The sequence below is a fragment of the Amblyomma mixtum genome, chromosome 5 (assembly GCF_055824585.1).
Source record: "Amblyomma mixtum isolate Tamu chromosome 5, ASM5582458v1, whole genome shotgun sequence".
Taxonomy (NCBI): Eukaryota; Metazoa; Arthropoda; class Arachnida; order Ixodida; family Ixodidae; genus Amblyomma; species Amblyomma mixtum.
In genome coordinates this window covers 93430545-93441056 of record NC_143016.1, presented here as the reverse complement: position 1 = coordinate 93441056, position 10512 = coordinate 93430545, and positions in this window count along the sequence as shown.

The window sequence follows — 10512 nt, the reverse complement described above, 5'->3', positions numbered from 1 at the left end:
AACGCGGACAGAGAAAGGGGGCCCCCGCGAGGGGCGCAGCGTCCCGAAGACAGTCGCCGAGCGATAGCGCGCGAATCTCTTGTTACCCGTGAAGCAGCGACAACGCCCCCCTGACTACAGACGCGCCATAAAGGCATGGGGCGCGTCGAGGAACGGGCGCCTCGCGCAGTGCGACGCAGTCGTTCTTTCTCTATGGCGCAGTGCTCAACACGCGCTGTATACGCTACCGCTGCGCAGCCTGGTTCTATTTATAGCAAATATTTTCGCCAACCGCCGCCGCGCGCAGGTTCTCTCGCGCGCTTGTTATTTCGCTTTACACTGAAGCAGGCACTACAGAAAGCAGGAAGATAACAAAAAAAAAAAATGTTCAGTGGAGTATTTCCTATAGCTGCATGAGAATAGGTCGTAATGCGACGCGCGCGCCTTAACGGACACACACATAGTGACATGTATACACGCGTGGTGTGCGACTATTACTTTTTTTTTGTGACTAATGGGTGTGCGTTAGGCACCGCGATGCTGTAGCCAGCTGTTGTGAAGCGTTAATATGAAGGAATTGAGCGCATGTAGGGTTCACGATATTGCTTGTCCCCGCGGGCGGCAGCGTTTCTTTTTTGAAGCCGTCCTCTAAATACAGAGTTCGTAAGCATGGCACACTCCAGCATATTACGTACACTGTATATCGACGTGCGCGCTCCATGCTGAACAGCGTGGTGCAGACAGTCTTATAAATTTAACGGCACAATTTAACTGGAAAAGAATTACGTGCGAATGTATTGGGGAATTTCTCTGCAGTGTAATGCTCACTTACTTGATCCACGACGTAGAGTTGTTGACCGTGTTGCTATTTTATTCGTTGCAGGATCTCCAGTTTGCGTTTCATCTATTCACGCTCCTTGACCTTAGCTGGCTTCTGATTGATTGATTGATAACTTTTATTTCCACCGATTTAGGAGGTCCCCTACTCCCCGTCCCTGGCACGCAGGCCTAGGGGACGGGGGACGGGACCTCCGCGACTAAAGACTGGCGAAGATACATTGTCTCTTCGCGGCTTCAGCCGCCAGGCGGACAGCTCGTTTCTGGTCGGCGGGGACCTCGCTTCGCAGAAGGGCCTCCCAGGCTTCTCTACTTTTAATGTTGTCCTCAGCACCCGGGGATCCAGGGCATTGCCAAATTATATGATCGAGGGTCCCTCTCGCTCCGCAGGTCTTACATTTGTCACCTTTTTTATCGTCTAACGTGGTTTGAAATAACCAGACAGGGTTAACGAAATTTCCGGCCTGTAATCGTCGCCAGGCGATGGCCTCTGTATTGGTTAAGTTTGGATCTGGTGGTGGCATTAGACGCCTGCCTAACCTGTAGTGCACGGCGATTTCCGCGTACGTTTGCAAACGTTCGTCCATCCCCTGGCGGTCGGGCGGCTCTACAGTTACCCGGAAGTAGAGATCTCGGGCTAACATGTGGGCCGCCTCGTTACCGGGGACGGATGTGTGTGCTGGGACCCAAATTAAGGTGATCTTGCGATCAATTTTAGCTTCGGACAGAATTCGAGCCGTTTCTGGCGAGACCCTGCCCTTTCCGATGTTGCAGATTGCTGTTTTGCTGTCACTAAGAATCAAACTAGCCTTGGTTCCGGCGCAAGCAAGCGCTATTGCGACCTCCTCGGCCGTATCTATGTTTCTACTCCTAATGGAGGCGGCAGCGACTGGTGCACCTCGGCCGTCGACTACTGAGGCGACCGCCGCCCCCGACCTGCCACTCGCTGCGTCCACGTAGGCAACCTCATTTGCCCTGATATTTCCGGCCCTTTTAACCAGCGCCTCCGCCCTCTTCTCCCGTCTTTCCCGGTGATGTTCTGGGTGCATGTTGCGGGGGAGGGGGGGAACGATGATATTCTCGCGACATTGTGGCGGTAGGGCGACCTTGTCGCATATACCCCTATCTAAGCGCGCAGGTTCTCTCGCGCGCTTGTTATTTCGCTTTACACTGAAGCAGGCACTACACAAAGCAGGAAGATAACAAAAAAAAATGTTCAGTGGAGTATTTCCTATAGCTGCATGAGAATAGGTCGTAATGCGACGCGCGCGCCTTAACGGACACACACATAGTGACATGTATACACGCGTGGTGTGCGACTATTACTTTTTTTTTGTGACTAATGGGTGTGCGTTAGGCACCGCGATGCTGTAGCCAGCTGTTGTGAAGCGTTAATATGAAGGAATTGAGCGCATGTAGGGTTCACGATATTGCTTGTCCCCGCGGGCGGCAGCGTTTCTTTTTTGAAGCCGTCCTCTAAATACAGAGTTCGTAAGCATGGCACACTCCAGCATATTACGTACACTGTATATCGACGTGCGCGCTCCATGCTGAACAGCGTGGTGCAGACAGTCTTATAAATTTAACGGCACAATTTAACTGGAAAAGAATTACGTGCGAATGTATTGGGGAATTTCTCTGCAGTGTAATGCTCACTTACTTGATCCACGACGTAGAGTTGCTGACCGTGTTGCTATTTTATTCGTTGCAGGATCTCCAGTTTGCGTTTCATCTATTCACGCTCCTTGACCTTAGCTGGCTTCTCGCCTTTGCATGACGCAGCTCCAGCAATACAGCACTATCCAACGGTCAAGGCATCGGTTTCTACACGTGCTGCGGCTTCGCCGCGCCGATTTTCTAGCGTTCGATTTTCCTCGAAAGCCGTGCGCCGTGAAGCGAAGATGCTGCAAAAAGCCCGCGTCATGCCTTGACCATGGCATCATGCCTAGCTACCATTGGTAGGGTGGTGACGTCTCCCCAATTTGGAGCACGGGCTCATTTAGCCACAGTCTTCCCACGTCTTCAACACACGAAAGCAATGAATACTGCTTACACATATCGAAGTCTTATTTCAGAATAAATGTTAGCAATTTATGTCAATTGAAGGGGTCGGCGCTAACCCCGTGATTCAAAATGGCGTCTTTCAATCGGAAAATGGGTGTCGCCACACTACCAAAGGAAGCACTATCCAGACACCCTACAATTCGCCGCGTCACGTGGCGATAACTGCTCGGAAAGGTTTAGTGCTTCCCCCACTCAAACATGTTGCAAGAGCTGTGAACCACTGCCTCTGGCTCTGCAGTGCTTCTAAAAGGCCTGAAGGAGTCTGTCTTTCCTATCGTCAAAGGAGGTTAAGTTTGTTTGAGTTCAGCAGTTAATTGTGCTCTTCGTTTCTTTCGCGACGCTCATCCTCTGTCTGACATATTGTCCGGTTGCTGAAGATCTATAGGCTCAAATGAATCATCATGAGTTCAAGACCTGTAGGTCAATTTTTTCATGACCTTGAGCTATGCATCCGTTCTATGGCAACCTATTTCGTTAGCTCAGCGCACACAAAGCAAAACCAGTTACACATGTTCGCATTAGGTTTCACATGTTCACGCTCATATTTCCAAAATGAACTACACAAATTAAGTCGCACGCTCATGTACAACACACCTCAAATACGGCAGCATATGTGCTCTTAGAGCTCACCAAGCCTCCTGTTTCTTTCATGGAAGAGAAGACATGTCTCGATTATCACCGAGACAACTTTCTTCTTTTTTCTCAATTACGCTGCTCGTTTCGAGTCGTTTTGATTTCTTCGATGGCCAGGGGCCCTGTCTTCCCGTACGGATATCGGAATACTCATCCAGTACAATACTGTGACCTTTTATGCAACCAGTAAAGCTCGGCTTGCCTACACGCGCAAACCTCTTCACTGCTAAAGTGTGGCTTCGTTGGAGCAAATATTAGGTGCAGCGCTGGAGACTCCCAATTAACACGAAGACCCGGCCGCCCTTGTCGACGCGTACAAACGTTTGCCGCCGATATCTCCGAAGTCACGCCCCTGCCCCAGCCGGTAAGACGGAAACCCTTCATATATAGCCTTCTATTTCCGAGGAATTCCTCGTTGATGTTTTGTAGCTAGCTGGCCCGCTCTCTGTGTTCATTGCAAATGTAATAAATAGCGCATAAGTGTTCACGCTTTGTCGTTCCTCCCTTTGTTCCCTCGAGCACGAACCCCACCGCGGTTAGCGACCGGGAACGCTGCGCCGGCGGAGTGGAACTGCGGGGTCGGGAGGCCGTCCCCCCAATATTTCCACAACTTCCAAGGCACTGTTGGACCACAGCGCGTTTACGTGGAGGCAGTGGGAAGCCACCTTTCTAAGCAGATTCCTCTTTATTTCACTTACAGCAGTCTTTAGCTCAGCGGACGTATGCGACACGTGTAGTCACTCGCGCTCGAGGAGCTTCATAGTTATACTAAAGTGACCGTTTAACGAATTCTCAAAACTCTCCCGAAATATGTGCGCACGTTATAAGCGATATTCTGTTTTAGGTCTCACAAATTTTTATCAAGTCGGTGAACGAGGGCAATGCATAACGTTTTGCGTTCTATAACATAGGCATATTTACTAGGCTAGGCCTAACCAGGCTTTAATACACAAGAGCGCGGGCATCGCCATCTTTGGACATGTGATCACGTCACCAGTGCCCACCTCCTGGCCTAAAAACCTCTCGCACCTGGTTAAAAGATAGCGGGAGGCGCAGCTTCGTTATGTATAAAGGCATAGAGGATGCCTTATAGTGTAGCAGAAATTTTGCTCGTTTCACCTTACTACCTGGTTTACGCCGACAACTTCTATAGCTACCGAATTAGCACAAATCTATCGACAAACCGGGCAGCCTATTATATAGTGCGGCTATGTATTTTTCCCCAATTCAATATTCAGTGCTTTCTGTGGGGCATGCAATTTATTGACAAGCTGCGGTAACTATCAGCGCTGTGTAGCCTGATAGTTCGCTTTCCAGGGCACAGTATTTCGGCTACAAGGAGGTATCTATGCAGACTTACAAAAGCAATGTTCTCACCGCTTGCCACAGTCAGCGTTATCCCGGCTTCAAAAGAAAAACTGCACGCCGCTCAAAGCATGGTCTAAGTATACACGCTCAGCATATAGAAGCTCAGATTAAATATACAAAGCCATAATACGAAAGTTTCACCGTCCAGTGCATATGCGGACGTCATTCGCACCCATTATTTGATGCATGGATCCATCGCCGGAAGTTAACAAAAATAAATGCATTAAACTATAACGTATTTGTAATAGTGGGACAAAAAAGTGAAAACGCCATGACGCAAATAGCAATATCTTCTACCGCTTATAAGATGTCCAGCAATCGTTCCCACAGCTGCTAGTGGTACTTAGGGTTTAGGCTACTCTGTCACTCCTCCGGTAACTCTCATAGACGCGTTATTTGTCACAAGTTATTTGTTTTAAAATTCTGAACTTTAAATTATCTCTCCTCTGGGCTACCTTTCATGCACTCCACTATTAACATTCCAATTCATCTTACATACTCGAATGTGTTGTATAAGAATTTTTTTAGACATTGTTCTGTAATAAGCCTGCAGTTATAATTCATTTTGCGTACCTAGTTTGTCATCAGCTTTTTCTGAAGCTGGTAAACAAATACTTGAATGCTCCATCTACTTACACATAGCTGCACTTTTTTTGTTCCCGTATCATGTGCATTTTCATCACTATGTACTCATCACATTTTTACATTTCTACTGCCCAAAGACAGTAGGCCCTACATTTGGTCTCTACAGTGGGACCTCCTGCTGTGAATTCATTCACGTTATTAGCCTCCTAAAAACCTTGAATAAAATGTACCTGAACCACAGAACGAAAAGTGGCATCTCTGTCTCGCCTACCTCTTCCTTCATATTGTTACGTTGCCCGAAAGGCTAGTCACAAGCAAGGGCGACTGGAGCGCAGAGCGAACAACACAGGAGGCACCGAACAATAGCGCGCGCACACCAGTCAGGCACTTCCTTCTCATCGTCTTCTGTGAATATCCGTTGCATGGCCCCCCGTCCGGAAAAACACCGTCACGGTGGACTGGATGACGTCGAGCGGCAGGGCGAGAGGTAGGGTTTCAGGCGAGAGACGTGGACGATATCACGTTGAAGGTGGCGGGAGGAAGCGGGCGGGAAGGCTGGAGCGATCTCGTAAGTGACAGCAGTTACCTGGCGCAGGACACGGTACGGGCCAACATAACGGGACAGAAGTTTTTCGGAGAGGCCGACGCGGCGAGATGGGGACCAAAGCAAGACGAGGGAGCCAGGAGAGAAAGAGACTGTGCGGTGACGGCGGTTGTAGAACTCCTGCTGGGAGGCCTGCGAGGCGAGAAGTCGGGAGCGTGCAAGTTGACGGGCGTAGTCAGCACGGGCAATGGCGTCTTGGGCGTATTCAGAGGACGGAGCAGCAGGAGTAGGCAGCAGCGTGTCCAAAGGCAATTGGGGCTCGCGGCCGTATAAAAGGTAAAAAGGGGAGTAACCGGCTGTATCATGGCAGGAGGAGTTGTATGCGAAGGTAACATACGGGAGAGCGAGGTCCCAGTCGCGGTGGTCGGGGGAAACGTACATAGCGAGCATATCGGTCAGAGTGCGGTTGAGACGCTCAGTAAGTCCGTTTGTCTGCGGGTGATAGGCGGTGGTGATCTTGTGCTTAGTAGAGCAGGATTGAAGAATGTCGTAGACAACCTTGGACAGAAAGCAGCGGCCGCGGTCGGTAAGAAGTTGGCGGGGAGCACCATGGTGCAATATGAGGTCGTATAGCAAAAAGTCCGCAACATCTGTAGCTGTACTGGTTGGCAGTGCCCGCGTGATCGCATAACGGGTGGCGTAGTCCGTGGCAACTGCAACCCATCTGTTGCCGGAGGTGGACTCTGGAAACGGACCCAGAAGATCCAAGCCGACGCGATGGAAAGGTTCTGGGGGCACATCAATAGGTTGAAGTGTGCCAGCTGGGAGAGTAGCAGGGCGTTTCCGGCGCTGACACTCATCGCAGGCTGCAACATAGCGGCGTACGGAGCGGAACAGGCCGGGCCAAAAGAAGCGACGTCGCGCACGGTCGTATGTACGCGATACACCCAAGTGGCCAGCAGTGGGGAGATCATGGAGTTCATGAAGGATAGCAGGACGAAGGTGCTTGGGGACAACGAGTAGAAGGTTGGGGCCATCCGGGTTGAGGCTGCGGCGATACAAGATTCCGTCAGAGAGCACAAAGCGCCGCATCGAGGAATCAGGCGGAGTGGAATTGAGGCGGTCGATAATTGATCTCAAATCGTCATCGCGGCGCTGTTCTTCGCCCATGTTGGCAAGGACAGAGATAGAAAACAGGTCGGCTTCGGTGGCAGTGCCAAACAAGTCACACTGGCCAATGGGGTAACGTGAGAGGCAGTCGGCATCTTGGTGTAACCTGCCAGACTTGTAAGTCACGGTGTAATCGTACTCTTGCAGACGCAATGCCCATCGCCCAAGCCGCCCTGTAGGGTCCTTCAGAGAGGAGAGCCAGCATAGCGCATGGTGGTCGGTTTTAACCGTAAAAGGGCGGCCGTATAAATAAGGACGGAATTTGGCAACTGCCCAGACAAGGGCTAAGCACTCACGTTCTGTTATGGAGTAATTGCGCTCGGGCGCAGAAAGAAGGCGGCTGGCGTAGGCGATGACACGGTCCTGACCGGACTGTCGCTGAGAGAGCACAGCGCCGATGCCGTAGCCACTGGCGTCAGTACGGACTTCGGTGGGGGCCGCAACATCAAAGTGCGCCAAAACTGGTGTGGTGGTCAGCTTGGCGATCAAAGTGGAGAAGGCTCGTTCTTGGTCAGGTCCCCAGACGAAGGTGGCGTCTTTCTTCAATAGGTCGGTAAGGGGACGGGCGAGGTCGGCGAAGCCCTGAATGAATCGACGGAAGTACGAGCAGAGCCCCAAGAAGCTTCGGACGTCGTGGCAAGATCGGGGAAGGGGAAAGTCTTTCACGGCCCGGATCTTATCGGGATCAGGGTGAACCCCCTGGAAATCAACGATATGGCCCAAAATAGTGATCTGACGTCTCGCGAAATGGCACTTCGAGGAGTTCAGCTGTAGGCCGGCACGACGAAAGAGGGAAAGAATCTGGGAAAGGTCTTCTAGGTGGGATGAAAATGTAGGCGAAAATACAACGACGTCGTCCAGAGAACACAGACAAGTGGTCCACTTAAATCCCTGCAAAAGGGCGTCCATCATGCGCTCAAATGTGGCAGGCGCGTTGCATAGGCCAAAAGGCATTACTTTGAACTGATATAGCCCATCAGGGGTCACAAAAGCGGTTTTCTCACGGTCCTTCTCATCGACGGCAATTTGCCAGTAGCCGGAACGAAGATCTATGGAGGAGAAGAATTTGGCTCCGTGTAGGCAGTCAAGGGCGTCGTCAATACGCGGCAGGGGATAGACGTCTTTTTTAGTGATCTTGTTGAGGTGTCGGTAATCTATGCAAAACCGCCATGAGCCGTCCTTTTTCTTCACTAGTACCACTGGAGAGGCCCAGGGACTGTGGGATGGTTCGATTATGTTCTTGGAAAGCATTTTTGAGACCTCGTTGTTTATGACCTTGCGCTCGGCGTGGGAGACACGGTAGGGCCTGCGGCGAATGGGAGGGGCATCGCCGGTGTCAATGCGGTGCGTCACAGCGAGAGTTTGGCCCAGTGAGGTGTTGTAGACGTCAAAAATGTCGGAGAACGACTGGAGAAGGTCACGAAGCTGAGAAGTTTGGGCGGGGCGGAGATCGGTGGGCATCAAGGTCGTGAATGCGTCCGAGGACAGCGGAGTGGACCGCGGTGGGTCTGGTGGGTCGCGATTAGGAGAGGCATCTAATGGAGCCACAGGGCACTGGGCGAGTGGGGACAACGTAGCGACGCACATGCCGGCTGGAAGCAGCTGTGAGGAGAAGCCGAAGTTCAAGAAAGGTAGAGACAGGTTGTTGGCTGTGACGGTGACGATGGTATGGGGCAGGACAACACTGCGGGTCAGTGCGAGGTCAAGGACTGGCGCAACGATGTAGTCACCATCGGGAACAGGGCGAGAAGGTGTGAGGGAAACGAAAGATAAGGCTTGAGGGGGCAGGTGGGCATAGTCGGGGCAGGTCAACCGGAGCGACGAGTCGATGGGGTCAGGATTGAGTTGGGGAAGCTCAAGGTGAAGGACACCCTGCGAGCAGTCAATGAGGGCAGAATGATCCGACAAAAAGTCTAAACCGAGAATGAGGTCATAGGCGCATGTGGTAAGGACGGTGAACTGAACCGGCGTACTGTGGTCACCGATTGTCACGCGAGCGGTGCACAGTCCCTCGACAGAAGGCATAGCACCATCCGCGACGCGCACACAGGACGTTGCAGGCGTAAGGACTTTGCGTAGGCGACGGCGGAGGGCAGCACTCATCACGGAAATATGGGCACCGGTGTCAATAAGGGCTTGCACAGGAACACCGTCAACTGTAACGTCTAGCAGATTGGGTCGAGTCGTCAGTAGAGGGTTTGAGGTCCGGGTCGTGATGCAGCGTCACCTCCGGGAGCTGCATCACTTAGTTTTCCCGATGAGAGGGGCGCAGCAGTCGAAACACGAGGCGACTGCGGTGAGCGTGAGCGGCGGGCTAGCGGCGAAGGCGAACGGGAGGACTGTCGTGGAGGTTGATCGGCGGCCTCAGACGTCTCGGATGGGCGGCGGGGTGAAAAGCGGCGTGTGTAATTTGGACGGTAGTAGGAGGTGTCTCGCGGGGGTGACGACCAGGGGCTGCGGCAGTGGCGGGCAATGTGGCCGACCCGAGAGCATTGAAAACAGATTGGGCGGTCGTCTGGCGTGCGCCACTCATTCGGATCGCGGTAACGCCGTGGTGAATAATAGGTGGGTCGGAAAGGGACTGGAGGTGGTGGCTGTGGGGACGAGTTTCCGATTGCGCACAAAGCCGGAGGGAGGTTGAGATGGGCGAGTTCTTGCCGCACGACAGCCTGAATAAGCGACACAGAAGGCAGTGTGTCATTAGGTGTGGTCGACGATGTTACCACAGGGGCTAGGGCTTCGAGTTCACGGCGAACAATTCTTGTCACAGTGTCGGTGACAGGAGGAGACTCTGAGGGCACTTGAGTTTGAAGTCGTTGGTCCTGGCAAGAAGATGTAGCGGCTGTGTTTGGAAGTCGGGAAAACTGCTGAGAAATGCGACGGCTTTTGACTTGTTCGAAGCGACGGCACTCCTTGATAATGCTGTCAACAGTTGTGCAGTCTTTGCAAACGAGCAGATGAAAGGCATCGTCAGCAATGCCTTTCAGCACGTGGCCCACCTTGTCGGACTCGCTCATGGTGGCATCGACTTTGTGGCAAAGTGCCAGTACGTCCTGTATATAGGCCACGTAACTTTCCGTCGACGACTGCGCACGAGAAGCAAGCTGTTTTTTCGCAGTGATCTGCCTATCGTCAGGTCTTCCGAAGAGTGCTCGCAATTTCTCTTTGAATATATCCCAACTTGTAAGTTCTTCTTCGTTGGTTTCAAACCACACCCTCGCCGTTCCATTCAGATAGAAAATTACGTTAGCAAGCATTAACGTTTGATCCCACCGGTTATATGCGCTTACTCTTTCGTAAAGGCTTAACCAGTCGTCGACATCGGTGCCGTC